Here is a 21344-nt window from a genome sequence, read left to right on the forward strand (position 1 = left end):
GACCATGCAAGCCTTAGGTTCTGTCCAAGACCAATGTCTGCATCAGTACTTGGTTTTCCCTTTTAGCTTGAGTCCGAGGACCATGCAAGCCTTAGGTTCTGTCCAAGACCAATGTCTGCATCAGTACTTGGTTTTCCCTTTTAGCTTGAGTCCGAGGGCCATGCAAGCCTTAGGTTCTGTCCAAGACCAATGTCTGCATCAGTACTTGGTTTTCCCTTTTAGCTTGAATCCGAGGACCATGCAAGCCTTAGGTGCCGAACAGGGTGTCCCTGGGCCTCCACGCAAAGCGGGCCTGGGCCGCGAATCCAATGGACCCGCAGATTGAGAGATATTTCTGCAGCCTCTGGCCGTGCGGTATTTCACTGACGTCCCAAGGATCGAGGCGCGCCTTTACGAGGCCCCTCGAGTCTCTTAGTTGCAGTTGACGTTGGAAGTTGAGCCAAGACCACTTTGTCTGTAGTGCTCCTTGGGACGCCGCGTGAGTTGACTGACATCGTCTTGTCTTTTCAAATAAATAGGAGGGAGAAAAAGGTTGCTTTATATATACACCCCTTCTTTTAGCTTTCTCTTACATCACGCCTCCCATATCCGGAATCCTCCTTTCTTGGCACAACATGTTGAAGGCGAGGGTTGGGAATAAAGAACTTCCTCTGCCGCGAAAGCGCCGTGTCTTCATGAGGCTTATAACAGCAAGGTATGGGCACAGGAAGCACAAGTTCAGGAGAGCACTCCATCTCCACCGAGAGGGAAAGGAATCTTCCCCTCTTTTAGTCAAAATCCGAAGCAGGTTCTGTCCATGCCAGAGTTTTGGTGCGGCAGAAGAAGGGTTTTCCTCCATCAGCGCCTCTGCTTTGCGGTGGGCGTATATTTAGAGAAAGCCCCACCACCTCCAACTCCCTACACCTTTTCTTCAACGGTGTCAGGTTCAAGTTGGGTCTCTTTGGCTGCCTGAGTTATGGGCAGGCAAGGATGCGGGGGAAGAATAAGGTCTCGGAGCTGTAGCCAACTTCTCCTCCGACATACCTCCTCGGCTTTCTACAGCTTTCTTGTATTTTTCTTTTTCTTGCTTATGTAGTAGGCTTCGACGTAGGCTGATTTCAGCTTTTCCTTGTACACTATACTATCTCTTCTTCATGATAAGAATGGAAATTTCTTTACTTGTTTTGAGCACTGTTTCTTTGACCACACTGTTTCTTGAATGGGTGTGCCCTCTGTGTACGTTTCTTCAAGAGTACTTAGGGCCGTATGACTTGAAGCATAATTCAACTAACTCCAATTTATCGATCATACCAGGCATTACATTGATGATTCATAACAAATGAAACTTAAGAAAACTAACCGAGATATCAGTTGGATATTCTGTGATAAGCGTGTGAATATCGTCCAAGGCTGATGATTTCTAAGCAATCCATCTGAGCCATCGACTGGGATATAGGGGGTTCCGGTGATGTCTTCATCTTTGTACTTGGTTTCCCCATAGGCTTGGGTCCGAGGACCATGCAAGGCCTTGGTTCTGTCCATTACTTTTAAGATGTCTTCATCTTTGTACTTGGTTTCCCCATAGGCTTGGGTCCGAGGACCATGCAAGGCCTTGGTTCTGTCCATTACTTTTAAGATGTCTTCATCTTTGTACTTGGTTTCCCCATAGGCTTGGGTCCGAGGACCATGCAAGGCCTTGGTTCTGTCCATTACTTTTAAGATGTCTTCGTCTTTGTACTTGGTTTCCCCATAGGCTTGGGTCCGAGGACCATGCAAGGCCTTGGTTCTGTCCATTACTTTTAAGATGTCTTCGTCTTTGTACTTGGTTTCCCCATAGGCTTGGGTCCGAGGACCATGCAAGGCCTTGGTTCTGTCCATTACTTTTAAGATGTCTTCGTCTTTGTACTCGGTTTCCCCATAGGCTTGGGTCCGAGGACCATGCAAGGCCTTGGTTCTGTCCGTTACTTGTAAGAGTTCTTTTTGTACTTGGTTTCCCCATAGGCTTGGGTCCGAGGACCATGCAAGGCCTTGGTTCTGTCCATTACTTTTAAGATGTCCTCTTTGTACTCGGTTTCCCCATAGGCTTGGGTCCGAGGACCATGCAAGGCCTTGGTTCTGTCCGTTACTTGTAAGAGTTCTTTTTGTACTTGGTTTCCCCATAGGCTTGGGTCCGAGGACCATGCAAGGCCTTGGTTCTGTCCATTACTTTTAAGATGTCCTCTTTGTACTCGGTTTCCCCATAGGCTTGGGTCCGAGGACCATGCAAGGCCTTGGTTCTGTCCGTTACTTGTAAGAGTTCTTTTTGTACTTGGTTTCCCCATAGGCTTGGGTCCGAGGACCATGCAAGGCCTTGGTTCTGTCCATTACTTTTAAGATGTCCTCTTTGTACTCGGTTTCCCCATAGGCTTGGGTCCGAGGACCATGCAAGGCCTTGGTTCTGTCCGTTACTTGTAAGAGTTCTTTTTGTACTTGGTTTCCCCGTAGGCTTGGGTCCGAGGACCATGCAAGGCCTTGGTTCTGTCCATTACTTTTAAGATGTCCTCTTTGTACTCGGTTTCCCCATAGGCTTGGGTCCGAGGACCATGCAAGGCCTTGGTTCTGTCCGTTACTTGTAAGAGTTCTTTTTGTAGTCTTTTCTCTGCACTGATTTATTTTTCGAAGGTCAGCCCCTAGGCCAGGGAGGGAGGAGTTGGCTCGAGGCCGCAAGCCCCTAGAGCTGTCCGCTACGTCGTCAGTGCAAGGCGTAGCCCCTAGACGAAGCTCACGGCGGAGCAACAACTGCACGCCGCTGGAGATGAGAAAATCTCGTGGAACTCTGTTTGCGAGAGGGCTGACTCATGTGCCACTCGTGCCAACGTGCAAGCCTTTCCCACAGACGGCGCCAATTGTAAGGACACAAAATCTTTAACGGCCCGACATCGATGTTGGGCTCGCACACGGAAAGTCCCTCACAATAATATTTGTAGAGAGTGGGCTTGAAAGGCCAGCGTTGGGGCACGGGGCGACATTTCGAGTCGGACTACAGGTGAACTGATATGAGATAGAGCTTTGGGCTGGATATTCAGGCCCATCAATCTTGTATCTAGGAGGATTTGGCTCCTCGGATCATGTCCGAGGAGCGTTGGCGCTGTCCCCGGTTACCCGTCGAAGGGTTTTTACGTGGTGTCCGGCGTGTATTATCCAGACATTCTCTTTCTTCAAGCCTTTTTCCAGCAGCTAAATGGAGAGAGCCTTCTTGGTCACATAACATTCTCTTTTATACTCGCCTACGTTCGTTGTCCTTCGTCCACGTGTAGGGTCGATCTTTCCGGGGCAGATATCTGTCCCATCAGTCTAATCCCTGAGTTGTGGGAGATGGTCCATAAAGCCTAAAAATCCGGATCTGTTTGGGGCGGTGTCATGTCAATGAAGGGTATTAAGGACTATTTCCGTGAGATATTTTCTGATCTTTCAAGTCTGCCTGCATCCCATTTTCGTTAATGGGGTTCTGGGCTTTCCGAGGATGGAGCGGTCCTCGGACGTGCCCTTGAACCACATCGGGCTCACTGTTTTTGGGCTTGGGCCCTGGCCTCCTTTAGTTTGGGGGCCTGTGGACTCCCTATAAGCGAGCAAGCCGGGCCCATAGACTCTTGGCCCCCACAACGACCATTTCCCTTTTCCTCACCCCACAAGAACTTGTACTTATGGAATGACCTTCATATCAAGGATGAGCAGTGGTATAAAAAATCTAATGTTAGAAATTATAGTACTTGAAAAAATAAGATATAAATTTTCAATAAAATAATGGTGTTTTTTAATCATTCTTTTTTAACATATTTATAGCAAACTAAGCAACTTTAAAATATATATAGAATCAACAAACTAGACAACTTGTGTAACTCATTGTTCTCATTGAAATTTATAATGATTAGCATTTATCTTCAAAAATTATTTTGTATGTGTATGTGTGCATGCGTGTTGGGACGACAATTTTACCCCACCCTGCTTGACCTGCTCCTCCCTGCTTTGCCCTACTCAAGTTTTTCATGCCTCACAGAGGTTGTAGGGCAGGGATGGGGCAAGATTTTAGCCCTGCCCCATCCCTGCCTTGACCCGTCCCACCCCACATTGATAAGGGTTAAGTAGTAAATTTTTCATACCCTAAAACCCTACTATTTAAACAAACATATTATCAGCTTATTTTATTCTACCCAAATTTTTTTTTTTTTTTTTTTTTTTGGTGGGGCAGGGATGGGGCGAGATTTTAGCCCTGTCCCACCCCACATTGATAAGGGTTAAGTTGTAAATTTTTCATACCCTAAAACCCTACTATTTAAACAAACATATTATCAGCTTATTTTATTCTACCCAATAAGGTTTTTTGCCTTTTTTCTTTTCTTTTCTTTTTTCTTTAGAAAGGTTGGAAATAAGGTACCAATTTTAACATTTTCTTTTGTCTTTATTATAAAAAAAATTTATATACTATTGAATCATTGATTTTGTATTATGAGATTTTTGTCTTTGTTGTGATATTGTCTTGTTAAACACTTTAATAATATTATTCAATTTTTGCTAAAAATTAGTTTGATTTAATGGGATAAATTTATTTGTAATTTCAAATATATTTTTATTAACGAAACAGGTTTTATTAAAAACAATTATAATAGTTGTGGGCAAATTAACAAAAAGTAGAGTTTTACAAGGTGGGGTGGGGCTTTGTAGGGCCCCAAGAGGTAGAGATAGGGTAAGAAAAATTTTCCCGTCATGCGGGGCAGGAAGGGGATGGAGTAAGACAAAATAATGCGGGGCGGGGCGAAGACCCCATCATTTGGACCCGCCCCACCCCATTGCCATCCCTTGATGCACGCACACATGAATATGTGTGTATATATATATGTTTTGAATTTCTCTTCATTTTTATATCAATATTATAAGTCACCCCCACCCCCTTCAAAAACAAATATTTAAGATGCTGCTTCTACTACTAGCTAATAGAGGCGCATGTGCTTTTAGATGTAATGAGAATGTTGATCTGTTGATGTATACATTCAGAGGAAAGCATATTAAAAAAAAATGCATATTTTTGGGAAATTACATAAAAAGGCTCAAAGTTTAAACCATGTTTTATAGTGTTTTTTTTTTTTTTTGGAGAAGGATGTTTTATAGTGTGTGTGTATATATATATATATATATTGAGAAAGAACCATGTTTTATAGTAGATTCCAAGTTTTTAATTTCTTTTTTCAATTACAGTCTTACTCGTATGATGAAACCAATTTAATTTTTTTCTTGTTGAGAAAGATGAAGTCACTTTAATTTGAAGCATATGTTCCTCTCCATTATTCATTTTAATTATTTTGGATAGTAATAAAGTGGAGAAAATGGAAAACTATTGATAAGATTTTTTGTTTCATCTATGTAGTAAACTTTTGTTTCCTAGCAATCAATTTTACACAAATCTTTCTTCGACAAAACAGAGTTCTCTCTCTTTATTCTCTTTGTTCAATGATTTCCAAATAATTTATGAATAATCCCTAAGTAAAATGCAATTAGAATTAAAAATAATAATAACAACGAATGTGGACAAAGGCATCAAATTGAAACAATTTCAAATATTTCTGGTTTTAATTAAGAAAAAGAAAATTTTGAAGTCTAATCTACAACATTGTATAAACGTTTGGCATTTTTATATGATTTCCCCAGTATTTTTAAAACTAAAAATTTGAAGAAGCTTGCAAAGAATAATTTTTATTAGGAGTTTTATGGGTATAATGAGAGTACAACAACGTATCACTCCTTCCTTTCACATAAATAATAGTTTCTAACATAAATTTAATTAGTGTAACATATTATCATGAGAGAGGATGGGGCACCACACTCTTATAATTTTGGAATACAAAGTAATTACTCCTCTTATTTTATAACTTTCCTTTAAAAAAAATAGATTTCATTATTTGGTGCCTTCATTTCACAATCTATGGCAAAGAAAACTAAGGGCATGTTTGGTAGACTGTAATAAGCGCTGTATTATAATAGTTATTCCTATGGTTTAATTATTCTTTAGTTTGGTTATGTTTTTATTACAAGGAATAGTCATTCCTTATGAATAGCTATTCTTCAAAATGAGGAATAATTATTCCTCTTTAAAAGGTTGTATTAGCTATTCCTTAGCAAGTATAATAATTTCAAAACTAACTTTCCAAATAACTTTTTCAAATAAACAAACTTTCCATATACATCTAACAATTATAAAAATTTAAAAATAACAATTTTTAAGGAGATATAATTGTATGAGTAAGATATTTCTTAAAATAAATGTTAAGTTTCATTGTCCAAAGCTGTCGGACTTGTGGAACAAAGTTCCCCTGTGGAATCATGACAGTCTTCGCCAGGCAGCAACTTTTATTGATCTAACTGGTTGTGTTTTTGCAGAAAACAGGGACCCGACTCTTTTTTCCATGGTGATTTGGACTCTATGGAACTGAATAAATAACCTCAGACTTGGAAAAGCAGTCATCTCCCTTGATCAAGTGCTGCATCAAGCCAAAGATAGGTTGCGGGAATTTGCACTCCACAATACTTCTCACACTATACCAGTGAGACGCCCACCAACGAGATGGCTTCCTCCGGATCGTCCACTTTACAAATTGAATTTTGATGGAGCATTGTTTGAAGCAGAGCAGTGTGCTGGACTGGGCATGATTCTTAGGAACTCCGACGGTCAATCTATGATCTCACTCACCGAAAGAGCTACGCTTCCCTTCACAGCCATTGAGGTCGAAGTAATGGCAGCTAGGAGAGCTTTACTTTTGGCCTTGGAGATAGGTTTTGATCGAGTGATTCTTGAAGGAGATTCACAAGTTCTCATCACAGCCCTTCAAAATAATTCGTACACTTTATCCCATTTTGGTCATTTAGTTCAGGACATACAGTATATTGCCTCTTGTTTCTCAGAGATACATTATTCCCATGTTCACAGGCATTGTAACACTGTAGCTCATGCTTTAGCAAGAAGAGCAAACTCTATTTCCCATTATCAAGTCTGGATGGAAGATGTACTACCAAATATTACTTCTGTATTAGAGGCCGACTTTCTTGGCCTAGCTGATTGAAATGCAAAGTCTTGTTTCTCAAAAAAAATAATAATAATAATAATGAATAGGTTTAGTTATTACATTACAACACATTTTATTACTAGTAATAAATATTACAATTCCTGTCGTAATCCCCATTCAGTGTACCAAATGTACCTTAAGAGGAGTAATTAGTAAATAGTTGTGGTGGGTCTTTTTGTGTTGTTGGACTTTGGGCTCTTCTGCTACACTGCGGCCCATGATTCTGAGGTAAGAGAGTTGGAGTTGGCCTAAATGAAACACACTTTAGGCCAGCTTGTGCACAAGTTGAGCCATCCCGATATAGACATGTATTGGCAGAAGTATTGAGTGTACGGCGTGCCCACGATGGGAATAACTGTTACAGATGTTATAGCACGAAATACAATATGGGTAGAATAACTATTAGACAAATAACATTAACGCCTAAATAAAGGGAAAGAGAGAGCTAATAAGGCTATGGCAGAATAATTCAACTGTGGTAACAACACTACAACAAATAGTTCAATAATAGAATAACAGACTAACCATTCATCAATCATAAAAGAGAAACTTGTCTGCTAGAGGAATGGGCTTAGCTTCTCAGCAAATGTGAGTCCAAAAAGGGAATTGATCTTTAATGTGAGTAACCTCAAGGAAGGCTTCTGCCATAGAAGTTACGCACTTTAGAAAAATGACCTAAATGGCTTGAACTTCAACCCTCAGTTTCTCAAAGAGTGGGTCTGTCAAGAGGGAGATAAATGAGTAATCTATTGATGCATGCCTCTATTCCTACCACTCATGCTTCTCTTTGATTTTTTGTGGTTTTTTTTTTCTCTTTTTTTTTTTCTTCCTTGCTCTACTCTTCTTCTTTCATTCACCTCTTTTTTTTTTTTTCAGTCCCCCCCCCCCTTTTTTTCTTATTCACAACTACCACATTTATACTGTCTGCCATGATGAGATTTGTCATTTTTACCTCTTAACTGCTTTTGGCTTCTTATAGGTGTCCTTCCAAGACTACCCATTGGCCCACTAGCTGCTTAGCCATTACCATTGCTTTAAATGTGTTGGCTACACCACTCCTTATTCCCAAACAAAAATGGCTTGTCTTGTTTCTTACCTCTTTCTGTTTTCACTACTCTTATCTGGATAAGGATTAAGCTTCTCCCTCACTTATCTCTTTGGCACGCATCAAGTAGTCCTAACTCATACTGACTTTTTTTTGGGTGAGATGGCATCCTAGCAGGACATTTCTCCCTAAAGAAGTTTGAGCGGGAACCCCAAAATAAACCCCCTCTTTCTCCCCACCGCCAGACCACACCCTCCAATTCCCTTGACTCGTGGCCCACCTCCCATGTATTGGCTAGGTACAAGTAGGTGGTGCCTTGGCCCTTTGTGCATGCTTCACTTCCGTTTGAATTTATTTCTTTCTGGACTTAATACCATTTCTGTTGCCTCTGCGTTTGTTTGATTCTGCTGTACATTCTAGTTGGTGTTTATCTCTTGAAGCGTGAAGGACATATGGGCTCTTGAGCTCATGTTCCCTGCCTTTCTTCTTTCCTTTGGATTGTGCGTTACTTGGGCAAGAGTCATCATTTTCTTGTTAGAGAACAAGAAGATTCAAAATTTTTGAAGTCAACTAAGGTTCAATCCGGCAAAAATTAGATTGTCATAACATATAATTAGTTAAAATACAAATAATTACAATAAATTTGGAACACGAATTAGGTTATTTTGTTAAGTAAGACAAAGGTAAAAGTTTTGATGTAGATGTTGAAGTTTCTAAAACTGTCTAAACCTACAGCTAGAGTGCAAAAGAAATTTGTTTTTGTGCCAACATGTCACCTTTGTGGTGTTGCTAGTAATATTAGACCAAATTGTTCTTTGTTGAGGCAAAAACCAAAACTTGAGACTAGATCTGCTACTAGGAATACTGATAATCCTAAATTTGTCCTTGTTTGTCACTTTTGTTGTGTTAGTGGTCACATTCGTCCTAATTGTCGTAAATTGAAATTTAATTATTATGTGTTTCAGTTTAGGATATGTGATGATATATCTCCTGCTACAAATCTTGATAAATTGGTTCATATGTTTTTGAAAAATTTAAGCTTGTTGGCTTGATTATTCAAAAAAAAAAAATCCAAAAACATTGAAAATTTTCAAAAAAGAAAAAAATATTTTATTTTGGGTCTTTTTTATTTTTCTTAAGGATTAGATGAATTATGATATCTCTCCCTTGATTTAGAATATGCTTGACATTGTGGAGAAACTTAAATAGTTTGTGTTGCATAACTAAGTGCATAAGATATTTCTAATTTTGTGTGAATATGTACTAGATTGTATATGTACTTATTAGTTAATTAAGAAATTGATATTTCTTATTTGTGTACCTTCTATAGCTTAGCTGAGCATTGTCATTCATTGTTGTTGCATTTTATTCATTTAGCATAATGTCTGTTTTTGTTTTTGATCACAAAAATTTTGAAAATCCAAAAAAATTTTGTTTTATTTTTGTTTTTTGTTTTGTTTTGTTTTTGTTTTTTTGTTTTTGTTTTTGTTTGTTTGTTTGTTTTTTTTTTTTTAATGGTATTTCACACTACCATGTGTGTAATTAAGGTTGGCCAATGAAATTTACATTTCATATCTGTGTACTTTGCTTAGCTTTGATAAGCTACTTTTTGCACTTTGCTAGTTTGTGCTATGTAGTGCTTAATTGTGTGAGTTGTTTATAGTCTTTAAACAAAAGATCTTGATTTTGATGTCATATATTTTGATCATAAGGACTAGAAAATCCTAGAAGAAAGGCATAAATAACCATTTCATCACTGTTACTCGCCAATTATGAACACATGTGTGCAAATCATAAAAGCCGTGCTTGGTAAGGTGTAACACTTGCACAACAAGATAAAATTGGGTGTTATTTTTTTTTATAAGTGTGTAAAAAGGGTATTTCTTTTCTATCTCCTATATGCCCAAGCATGATATCTTTGATTGTGTTAAAAAAAAATCAAAAGAATAAGAAAAATAAAAAAGGATCAAAATGTTTTTACATGATTTTGTTTTTTTTTTGTTTTTTGTTTTGTTTTGTTTTTGTTTTTTTTGTTTTTGTTTTTGTTTGTTTGTTTGTTTTTTTTTTTTTTAATGGTATTTCACACTACCATGTGTGTAATTAAGATTGGCCAATGAAATTTACATTTCATATCTGTGTACTTTGCTTAGCTTTGATAAGCTACTTTTTGCACTTTGCTAGTTTGTGCTATGTAGTGCTTAATTATGTGAGTTGTTTATAGTCTTTAAACAAAAGATCTTGATTTTGATGTCATATATTTTGATCATAAGGACTAGAAAATCCTAGAAGAAAAGCATAAATAACCATCTCATCACTGTTACTTGCCAATTATGAACACATGTGTGCAAATCATAAAAGCCGTGCTTGGTAAGGTGTAACACTTGCACAACAAAATAAAAGGGGGTGTTATTTTTTTTTAAATTGTGTAAAAAGGGTATTTCTTTTCTATCTCCTATATGCCCAAGCATGATATCTTTGATTGTGTTAAAAAAAAAATCAAAAGAATAAGAAAAATAAAAAAGAATCAAAATGTTTTTACATGATTGCAAGTGTGTTTTTTAGGAGATGTGAAAGTTATATGATGTAACTTTTTAGGTAATAGTCACTTTCAATTTTGTAAAGAATTTGATTAATTGATTTTGTAAAGAATTTGCTTGATTGCTATCTACATATCACATTTTCTATACTTTATACACTTACTAGTTGCACACATTATACGCAAATCTTTGCTAAATCAAGTACATGAGAATGTGTGTGTTGTCTAAATTGACCTTCTTTAATTATATAGAATCTGGTATATACATGCGAATTTTTGTTTTGGTTGGGAGATTTTTTTAAAAAAAAGTGTTAGAAGTTTTAATTTTTGTTAAGTTCTAAGACTTTAGGAACTAAATGTATTAGAACTTCACTTTGTATATGTTGGCAAACCATGATCGAAATAATGAGTCTAGGTTTAGGCTTGCTCAAAGTTTATTTGTTATAGTTTGAATCGAGCTGAATGCAGAAACTTACTTTGCAAAATTGCAAAGCTCGATCGATCGAAAGCAAGGCTCAATCGACCGAGAATCATATCTGTAAAAATTGAATTAAGCCTAAACAGCAGTTCAAGCCCATTAAGGATTACGGTTTCAGATCTACTTCTTCTAGTATATAAAGGAAATTCTAAGTACGTTTTTGGAAGGGTTTTTAGAGAGAGATTAGAGTGCATCTTGTGCCTCTTTTGTAGATCTAGGGTTTTGTACCCAAAAGCTTTCTAAGGTCTTTGTTAAGTTGTGTGTTGAATCTTTTGTGAGATCTGAGAGGTGTTTACCTTCATACATACACATAGAGCTATCAAGATCAAGATTGCATCAAGAACTCGATGGTGGTTTCAGTTGTTGCATAAAGAACTTTCAAGAAGATCTAAAACCTTTGAGTGGAGTCTCAAATTCACAAGTAGGAGAACTTGTGGTTGCAGTAGATTAAAGAAAGAAGTAGTTTGTGGATTTAGAGTTGTCACGTGGTCGTGGTAGTAAGTTTTCTATTCGAGGTAGTAATAGGATTTTAGTGGTCTAAGTTCTATTGTAAAAATTTCAATTCTTTCATAGTGGATCTGATTTACCTTGGATAGCTAAATTAAATCCTTCCCAGGTTTTTTACCAGTTAGGTTTTCCTGGGTTATCATATTGTTGCGTTCTTTATTTTTCCACATTATTTGCATGATATGATTGTTTTGTTTTAACCTAGATTTGAATAATAAACCTAAGTATTCTCTTGGTTAATTAATTAGGTTAAACAATCTAGTTTATAGGAATCTAAAAACGTACAGTTTTAAAGTGAGGATTTGAGGCATCATGTTTTTTAAAACTTTGCTGGATCATGTTCACATGCATTGAGTCTTAAAAACAACTTTTTAAGTTGTTTTTTTGCATAAAATTTCCAGAATTTAAGTTTTAAAATTTTTAACTGCTTCGACAGATTGAAGATCTCCCTTGACCGATCGAACTTGTGAGTTTTTGTGTTCAAAACTCTCCGCCTCTCTTGATCGATGCTTGATTGATGTTCGACCGATCGAAATTGGAAAATTTTTAGTTTTTAGATTCTTGACCAATTTGTCTTTTCATACATCATTTGTGATAGGATTCACATGCATTGCATTGTTTTATTTATCTATCTTGCATTTTTGCAATCATATCTCTCATTGATTGGCTTCACACACAACACGCATACAATTTGCTAAATTGGGTACTCAACTTGATCTAAAAATTTATTGATCTACTCTTAAGGTTGATTTGAGTTCAAAATATCTTGACACATGAAAACACATTGCATGCTGAATATTTATATCATTGAGATCTATATTGTATAGACTTAACTGATTGTGCCTGAAGTGTTTGCATGCATCTGTTTATGGATCACATACTGTCAAGTTTGCATATATTGAAAGAGAGTATTTTTCTTCATGTGTATCCTTAACTTATGTGTGTCTTTATTTTTTCCCCCACCTCTTAAATTTTCCCTAAAACTGTTTTTCCCAAAATAGGTTTTTTTTTTTTTTTTTTAATTATAGGGGGAGAAAGCTTTATTTATTTATTTTTTTAAACCTATACTAATCATAAGGGGAGTTGGTACCCTTTATAAAGGGAGTTGCCTCTATTTTCTTTAGAGCTTATTTCTTATGTGTTTCCTTGATTCTCTATTTTCTCTTGACCTTTGTTGCGTATATATTCTGTCTACCTTTTGATTGGGTTGTCTTTGTCAATACGTGACAAAAAGGGGAAGAAATAGATGAAATTTGGAAAAGGTTCTTAACTTATTTCATTTAGGGGAAGATGAAATTTTTTTTAAAAGGGGAGAAAATAAAAGTTTTTTTTTAGGGAGAATTACACTTTACCACCCTACACTATACCTTAGATTACACTTTGCACTCTAAACTTTTCAAATGCAGATTTTGCACCCTAAACTATGACCCTTATTACACTTTGCACTCTGACGATAAGTTTGCCATTAACTTGGATAGAAAAATGACATCACGTGAAAAAACCCAATTACCCATCTTCTCAATTCCCTTAAAAACAAAGAAGAAATTACACTTTACTACCCTAAACTATACTCTTGATTACACTTTGCACCTTAAACTTTAGATTTCCATCCAAGTTAACAACAAACTTAATGTCAGGATGCAAAGTGTAACAAAGTCATAGTTTAGGGTGCAAAACGTGCATTCAAAAAGTTTAGGGTGCAAAGCATAATTTAATATATATTTTAGAGTGGTAAAGTGTAATTTCTCTCTCTTTTTTTTTAATGTATCTAACTTAGCGGGAGAGTTAGTTTGTATATTTGTTATTTGCTGTTATTGCATATTTGTTATTTATTGTTTATCTATCTTTATTTCCACACATGCGTTGATGTGCTCTTTTGAGTGTTTTAGGAAAGACAAGTATATTTTGATCAAGATCTTTTGCCTCTTCTAGCAACTTTTAGGTTTGAAGTCTTAGATTGAAATTTGTTATGTATTTGGGCATTTTATTGTAATAGGGTTTTTCTTGTATTTGAGCATTTCATTGTGTATGTAAGTTTTGTTACGGATTGCCAAGGGGGGAGATTGTTAGGTTCTAAAATTTTAGAACAATTGGCAAACCGTGAACACAAATTTATGTAGGTATAGATCTTATAGTCTATAGGGTATTAGACAATGCTCAAGGTGTTGCAAGTCAAAATACAAGAAAAAAGAAGCTACAGGTTTAAGAATACGAAACATTCCAAGTTCGACCAATCGAGAAGAAGGCTTAACCGATCGAGATGCGTTTCTGCAGAAATTAATTCAAGCCTAACAGCTCATTAAGCGCATTAAGTGATTAGGGTTTTAGGTCTAATTCTCCTAGTATATAAAGGAAACCCTAAGGGACATTTTGATAGGACTTTGGAGGTGCTCTTATGAGATTTAAAAGGTATTGTGCCTTCTCCCTTCAAAGTTACTACTAGAAATTATTCTCATACCATTAGAATTGGTAGATCTAAAGTTGCTGCAACAAGATCATACATATGGGTGTTTGTGTGGGATCTTAGAGTCACAAATATGGGTGTTTGTGTGCGACAAATTTAGATAGAAGAGTTTGTAGATTCGGAGCTGCGTGGTTACATGAGTAAGTAATACAAGAGGTAGCTTTAGATTTAGGGAAAAATCTATTGTAAAATTTCCATTCTATCATAGTGAATTTGTTGCCTTGAGGATAGTTTAGGTTAAATCCTCCCTAGGTTTTTTAACTTGAAACTGGACTGTTTCATTGGTTTTCCTAGTTAATCATATTGCTTGTCTTCTTTACTTTTCTGCACTTAGTGATGTTTGTTTGCGTTTAATCTAGATCTGCATAATAAATCTAAGTAACAACTTTGTTAATTAATTAAGTTAAACAATTTGAGTGTATAGGGGTCTAAACGAATTAACAGTTCAGAAATATCCCTAAATCCTACATTTAACTGAGACAAAACTTGGGGACAACCTGGTAAAAATATATCTCCAACTCCATTTAAAATGCCTACAAAATAGGATACTCTCCTACTAATCTATGTCTTCAAAAAAAAAAAAAAAAAAAAGTTATCCAAAATAAATAAAAAAAAAACAAAAACCTTCTTAGTCCACTTTGTATATTTCCTTCAAGACCATATTCCATTTTTTTTTTTTTTTACCTTATCGAGACTCACCAGTTCCTTTTATTTAATTTTTGGGTTGTGTCATAATTTAAAAATTAAAATGAATGGAAAATTATGACACTAGTCCAAAAAAAGAAACAAAGCCTCGTCACACGCGCAGAGCATGCGTGTGATAAGGCTAGTATATATATATTGGGCAACTCCAAAAGGTACCCATGGTTGCTAATCCTTTCTTAAAATTTTGGGTTTCATTACACAAAGAAAATGCTAAATAAATATAAATAAACCAAAATTTGGGAATTAATACTGAAATGAATTTTTAACAAGTTTTTGTTTTTATTTTTTTGTAATATATATTGTGGGGCCTGAAATTTGGAATCCCGGCCCACTTCACATTAATGGCCCAAAGCCCAAGCCGAGGAGCCCTACTGCCGAGGAGGTATGAGGAGAACCCATTGATGGCCCAATAATATAGCCGAGGACAACCTCACGCTCAACGCCTCACAAAACGCCTGAATAAAAGGACAAATTCAGTACGAGAGCAATACAAGCTAGAAAGCTGCCAACACCATAACGTGGAGCCCAGCACCTGACAAACCCATACCCCATACCATGCTATCCAGCTTTTCCCAACCACTCTGACGTGAAGATTGATAGGACGAGTAACTGCCCCAAACAAGGAGAAACTGACACGTAGATGAAGAAGGGAAATCGAATACTAGTATAAAAGGGAAAAAAGGAGGAGAAAGGGGGGGGGGGGGGGAGGCCCCCGGAGAAAGAAGGAAGAAAAAGGAGGAATGGTGAGAATGTAATGCTCCTCGGACTAATTCCGAGGAGTCAAACCTTTCAAACTACATGAATGCAAGGCTCAGCTATACAGTCCAAACCCATCTTTGTATGATCGCTCATGAAACCGAGACCAGACCGAAACCCAACGCCCAAAGGCAGGCCTTTCCAAACCCACTCTCTACAAATCATATTGTTCGGGCCCTTACATACGAGCCCAATGACGTCCTTGGGTCGTTAAAAACCGTGTCCCTACAATTGGCGCCGTCTGTGGGAAGGCTTGCGCATTGGCCCAAGTGGCGGTGGAGTCAACTCTCTAGCAAGTAGAGGTTCGCGGGGTTTCCTCCATCTCCGGTGACATGCAGTTGTTGCTCCAACATAAACTTTTGCTAGGGGCTACGCCCTGTAGTGCCAACGGCGCGGGCAGCTCTAGGGGCTTCCGGCCTCAAGCCAACTCTCCCTGCCATGGTCGAGGGGCTGACCTTTGAAAAACAAATAAATACAGAGAAAAAACTACTCAAAAGAAAACTTACAAGTTTTGGACAGAACCAAGGCCTTGCATGGTCCTCGGACTCAAGCCTATGGGGAAACCAAGTACTCAAAAGAAAAATTACAAGTTTTGGACAGAACTAAGGCCTTGCATGGTCCTCGGACTCAAGCCTATGGGGAAACCAAGTACTCAAAAGAAAAATCACAAGTTTTGGACAGAACCAAGACCTTGCATGGTCCTCGGACTCAAGCCTATGGGGAAACCAAGTACTCAAAAGAAAAATTACAAGTTTTGGACAGAACCAAGGCCTTGCATGGTCCTCGGACTCAAGCCTATGGGGAAACCAAGTACTCAAAATAAAAATCACAAGTTTTGGACAGAACCAAGGCCTTGCATGGTCCTCGGACTCAAGCCTATGGGGAAACCAAATACTCAAAAGAAAAATTACAAGTTTTGGACAGAACCAAGGCCTTGCATGGTCCTCGGACTCAAGCCTATGGGGAAACCAAGTACTCAAAAGAAAACTTACAAGTTTTGGACAAAACCAAGGCCTTGCATGGTCCTCGGACTCAAGCCTATGGGGAAACCAAGTACTCAAAAGAAAAATTACAAGTTTTGGACAGAACCAAGGCCTTGCATGGTCCTCGGACTCAAGCCTATGGGGAAACCAAGTACTCAAAAGAAAACTCACAAGTTTTGGACAAAACCAAGGCCTTGCATGGTCCTCGAACTCAAGCCTATGGGGAAACCAAGTACTCAAAAGAAAAATCACAAGTTTTGGACAGAACCAAGGCCTTGCATGGTCCTCGGACTCAAGCCTATGGGGAAACCAAGTACTCAAAAGAAAAATTACCAGTTTTGGACAGAACCAAGGCTTTGCATGGTCATCGGACTCAAGCCTATGGGGAAACCAAGTACTCCAAAGAAAAATCACAAGTTTTGGACAGAACCCAGGCCTTGTATGGTCCTCGGACTCAAGCCTTTGGGAAACCGACTACCTAGAAGAGACAACATGGGTTTGGGCACGACCTGGACGTTACATGGACATTAGAATCTATCCGAGGAGAATTCCCCATTGATAGTTGGGCTAATCCCTAAACCACATGGATTCCCCGGTTTATCCTCGGATCCTCAATACCAAGAGGATTGATCCAATATATAGGGCAATATATTGCCAAAAATAGAGTCGAAGTCCCTCACTGCTCGGCTACCCTCTCAGATGAACTATTTAGAGTTTATCGTTCTCGGACGGTCGCCTTGCCTGCATTACGAAGCACTCGGCCATTATCCCGGTTAGTTTTATGAGTTTTAATTTACTGGGAATTATCATTATTATGCCTGATAATATTGATAAACTAGAATTAGTAGGTTTCTGTTTCAAGGTTTCCTGCTCTAAGTATCATCAAAGGAAAACACATATGGAGCACACCCATTCACAAAGTAGTTGTTGCAAAAAAGAAAAATATTCAAAATAAGTAAATAAATTCCTTTTTTATTAAGACAAAGAAATAGTACAGCGTACAATGAAAAACTGGAATAAGCTTATATTAAAGCTAACTACATAAGCGAAAAGAAAGATACAAGAGAATAAAGAGAAAGCCGAGGAAGTAGTACAAAGGAGAGGTTGGCTGCCGTTTCAAGACGTTGTTCAAGGAAAACCATTCCTCAACACTTTTACATGCCTATAACTCAGGCAGCCAAAGAGCCCAACTCGGGGCCTGCACCGTTGAAGAAAAGGCGTAGAGAGCCCGACTTCGGGCTAGCGGAGCTGAAAAAAAGGTGCAGGGAACCCAACTTGAGGCTAGCACCGTTGAAGAAAAGGTGCAGGCAGCCGGAAGTTGATGGGCCTTCATGGAACCACGCCTACGGTATCGCAGACGGCGCTGATGGCGGAAAACCTTTCTTCTGACACACCAAAAATCTGGTGTGACCAGAACCTGCTTCGGATTTTGACTGAAAGAGGGGAGGGTACCGTTCACACAAAATAATGTTTTTAAATATTTTATTCTAAAGAAGGAATTGGCCAGCAAAAACTGCAAGGAACTTATTATCATACATTTACCAATCAGTCATCTTGTCAAGACTACATACCTTGGAATTCTATATGGGTGGCTGACACAGCTAATTTCTTTAAGAGCTTAGTTTTACTTGATGTTGGAAAGTTTGTTTTCTATGTAATTTGTGGAAAGATTAAGACAACATTGTGTTTTGTTTTCTTTCCTATTGTTGCAGACTTAAAAGTAATGTTTTGATATGCCAGGATAAATTTTGTTAAACAGAAAAGAACCCTTTCAGTTGTTATGGCTATTATTGATCAACCAATTTTTGTGGACTTTCTAGCAAATGGTATATTAACACACTTGTAATGATTATAGGATTTGGCATCAAGTTAACAATTGAAATTGGTTTTACCTATAAATTTGGTACTTAGTTTTCTACACACCTTGTTGGATATCGTGCTTTGATTCTGTGGCAACAAAAGAGTATTTCCTATAGACTTTACATTTTCTGTGTTGGCTCAATTGATTTCTTCCCCCCCTCCCCCACCCCCCCCAATCTTTATAGTTTTTTTTGCTAATTTATTTGTCTATCTCTTAAGCTGGCAAGCATATGTAGAACTATATGAATAGAATGATAAACTATTGGAATTAGGCCTTAGTGACAACATGAAAAATTTGGTGAGCTTAGTTTCCTAGGCTTTAGTCCGAAGAAACAAGGGGGGGAATCTTTTACAATGTGTACACAATGCATAAAGCCAAATCATATACTTTAATATCTAAAATAGCACGGTTTTGATATTTGCTCACATATTTAATTGCTTGATGATTTTTATATTTATTTTGACACTTGAAAATGTTGGGATTTGTTTTTTTGGTGGAGATGTAAGATTACCAAGGGAAACAAGAGTTTGTTGAATAGATCCATTGAAATGGATAACCCTTTATGTCCTTTTAGTGGAAAGGATCCTTATTAATCATATGTTATTATTAATGTGATTTTGCAAGACTAATCACCTTAATTCAAGACTTTCTGCTCCACAGCACATGCCTTACTTCTTTATTTTGCCTCAACTAACTCAGCCTTACATTCATTAACCCAAAAATTTCCTCAACTATCTTTCCTTGTTAGTCATAGTCATCTTTCCTTGTGAAGCATTTATTGGCAGACTGGGTGCAATTTTACACTGCAGGTCTATAGCTCACCTGAGATGGTTTTGACTGGAGCAGTGGGTCAGTGACAAACTTGTGTGACTCAAATGGGTTTAGCTTTTGGAACATGCTTGGACAAACATGAGATTAAAAGAAAAAATATATATAAATAAAAGTGGGGTGGGTTTGGCTAAAATAGAAGACTGCAACATAATATGGGCTTTAATTCTATTTCTTTTTGTAATGGTGGTAAAAAGTGCTTTAGTTCTTGTCAACTTATAGAGTGCTATTGTTTTATGTATAGGATTAATTTTTGTATTCTGTGGTATGACCATCCAGTGGTATTTCCAGTGGTATTTATGACATCGTATGGTATGACATTAATTATTGATATAGGTTAGCAGCCAATGTAATATCTGTTCTAAAGAGTCTCTATTTCAAATATTGCATTGTTTTTTATCCTACCAGTTCTATGGACTAGAAAAAAAGTCATCCATTTTGATGGAAACAAAATGGATTTTATTTCATACATGGAACCATATGGCTCACTGATTATAGGATTAAACTAAATGAAGATGCTTGTTATGAATGTACATTACTGATCACACTGCGCTTGGTATTAGAAATTTTCCTTTGTTAGTTTAACTGGAGTAGCCTGTATGTGTTCTTTTTTGAGATAATTGACTGATTAATGTTGTAAGTAACAGTAATCGTAGTGTTCAATTGCATTGTCTAAAGTGGCATGTTGCATTTACTCTTTCCTTCCTTATCTTATCAGCATCACAGTCTGTAAAGAAAATCATTGAAATCAATCCTTACATGCTTGGCACTATGGTTGGAGGAGTTGCTGACTGTCAGTTTTGGCACAGAAATCTGGGCATTAAGGTAATTTAATAAAATGTTTATGCTGTTTTCCCCAGATTTAGAATGAATTTTTTTCAGGCATGTTGGCTACAATTAATTTTGAGTCTGTGAGTGTATAACAATTATGATATGTTAGTATCGTTAGCTTTATGCTGTATACTTTGTGGTGTTGATGTTATCAGGAAAAGTCCAATGTGTTAAGCGAACCTTTTTAGTATAGTGAAGGTGATGTTTCAATGCTTTGCATGTACATTACGCAGCTAGAAATTGGTGTAGTGGTGGTGGTTTCTACATACTGGGTTATCTTGACTAAAAAAAAAATTACTTATTTTCATTATGACACTTATTCCTTAGTTCTTTTTGAAGATGGATAATTGAAGTGGTAGAAATAATAATAATCCCTCCCAAAATGGAAAAAGAGTGTGATTTGTTAAATAGTCACTTCTAATTTGACTGTTTATGCAAAGCCAGTTAGGCATTTTACTTAATCTTTTAGGTGGTGGCTAACCCAATGCCCAATGAAGAAACCATATGCTAACCATAGAAAATAGTTTGAACTCCTGGCATGCTCTGTTGTGAATATGTCATCACAGGCAGTGCCCACTTTTTTAGTATATGGAACCTTTGTTTTTGATAAGTAGTATATGGAACCTTTACAACCCAATATTATGTGTTTTCCTTCTTTTGTCACTGCCTAATTGACACTTTCTTGGCATTATTTAGTGCCGATTGCACGGATTGGCAAACAAGCGCAGAATTTCAGTCACAAGGGCATTAAAGCTGTTGGCAAACATTCTGTACTCTTACTGTTGAATGGGTCTGTCTATTGGGACCACGATTGCTGGATGGGATGAGATTGTAAAGACACATGACTGTATCATGTCATGTTATTATGTACTCTTTTAAGCAGACTCTTGTAATTTGTATTTTCTATGGGTTGTAGATAGTATTACTTTCCTTTAAATATCAGATATAAGAGCAAACAATAAAGGACTGGGAAAATATATAAAATATATAAAATAAAGGACTGGGAAAATCCTTTCCTTTTGGACTTGAATTTTGCTTTAAATCACCCATACTTGCTCCTCCAAACTCCTTCTCCCTGCTTTCTGTCCAGGTTTATGGATGTATGAGTGGACTGAATTGAGGGCTAAGCATTGAAATTTGAAAGAGTTCCTAGAATTTTGTAATTGCAGGCAAGAATTTAGGTGCTTTGTTTTTAAATATTCTGCACTCCATCAAGTTATATAGCAATTCTCATGTACAGCCATGAGAATTGTGGTGTAAGTTTGTCAGGCCAGCCT

General features: G+C 37.3%; 1 long non-coding RNA gene across 1 annotated transcript; it reads left to right on the top strand.

The window, feature by feature from the left end:
• The first annotated feature begins 19528 nt into the window (after window positions 1-19528).
• LOC126691032 (uncharacterized) lies at window positions 19529-21212 on the top strand. The gene is made up of 2 exons (XR_007644788.1): window positions 19529-20061; window positions 20764-21212. It is a non-coding gene; the product is annotated as an uncharacterized LOC126691032 (long non-coding RNA).
• Window positions 21213-21344: the final 132 nt, after the last annotated feature.

Source organism: Quercus robur, chromosome 1 (genome assembly GCF_932294415.1).
Source record: "Quercus robur chromosome 1, dhQueRobu3.1, whole genome shotgun sequence".
Classification (NCBI taxonomy): domain Eukaryota; kingdom Viridiplantae; phylum Streptophyta; class Magnoliopsida; order Fagales; family Fagaceae; genus Quercus; species Quercus robur.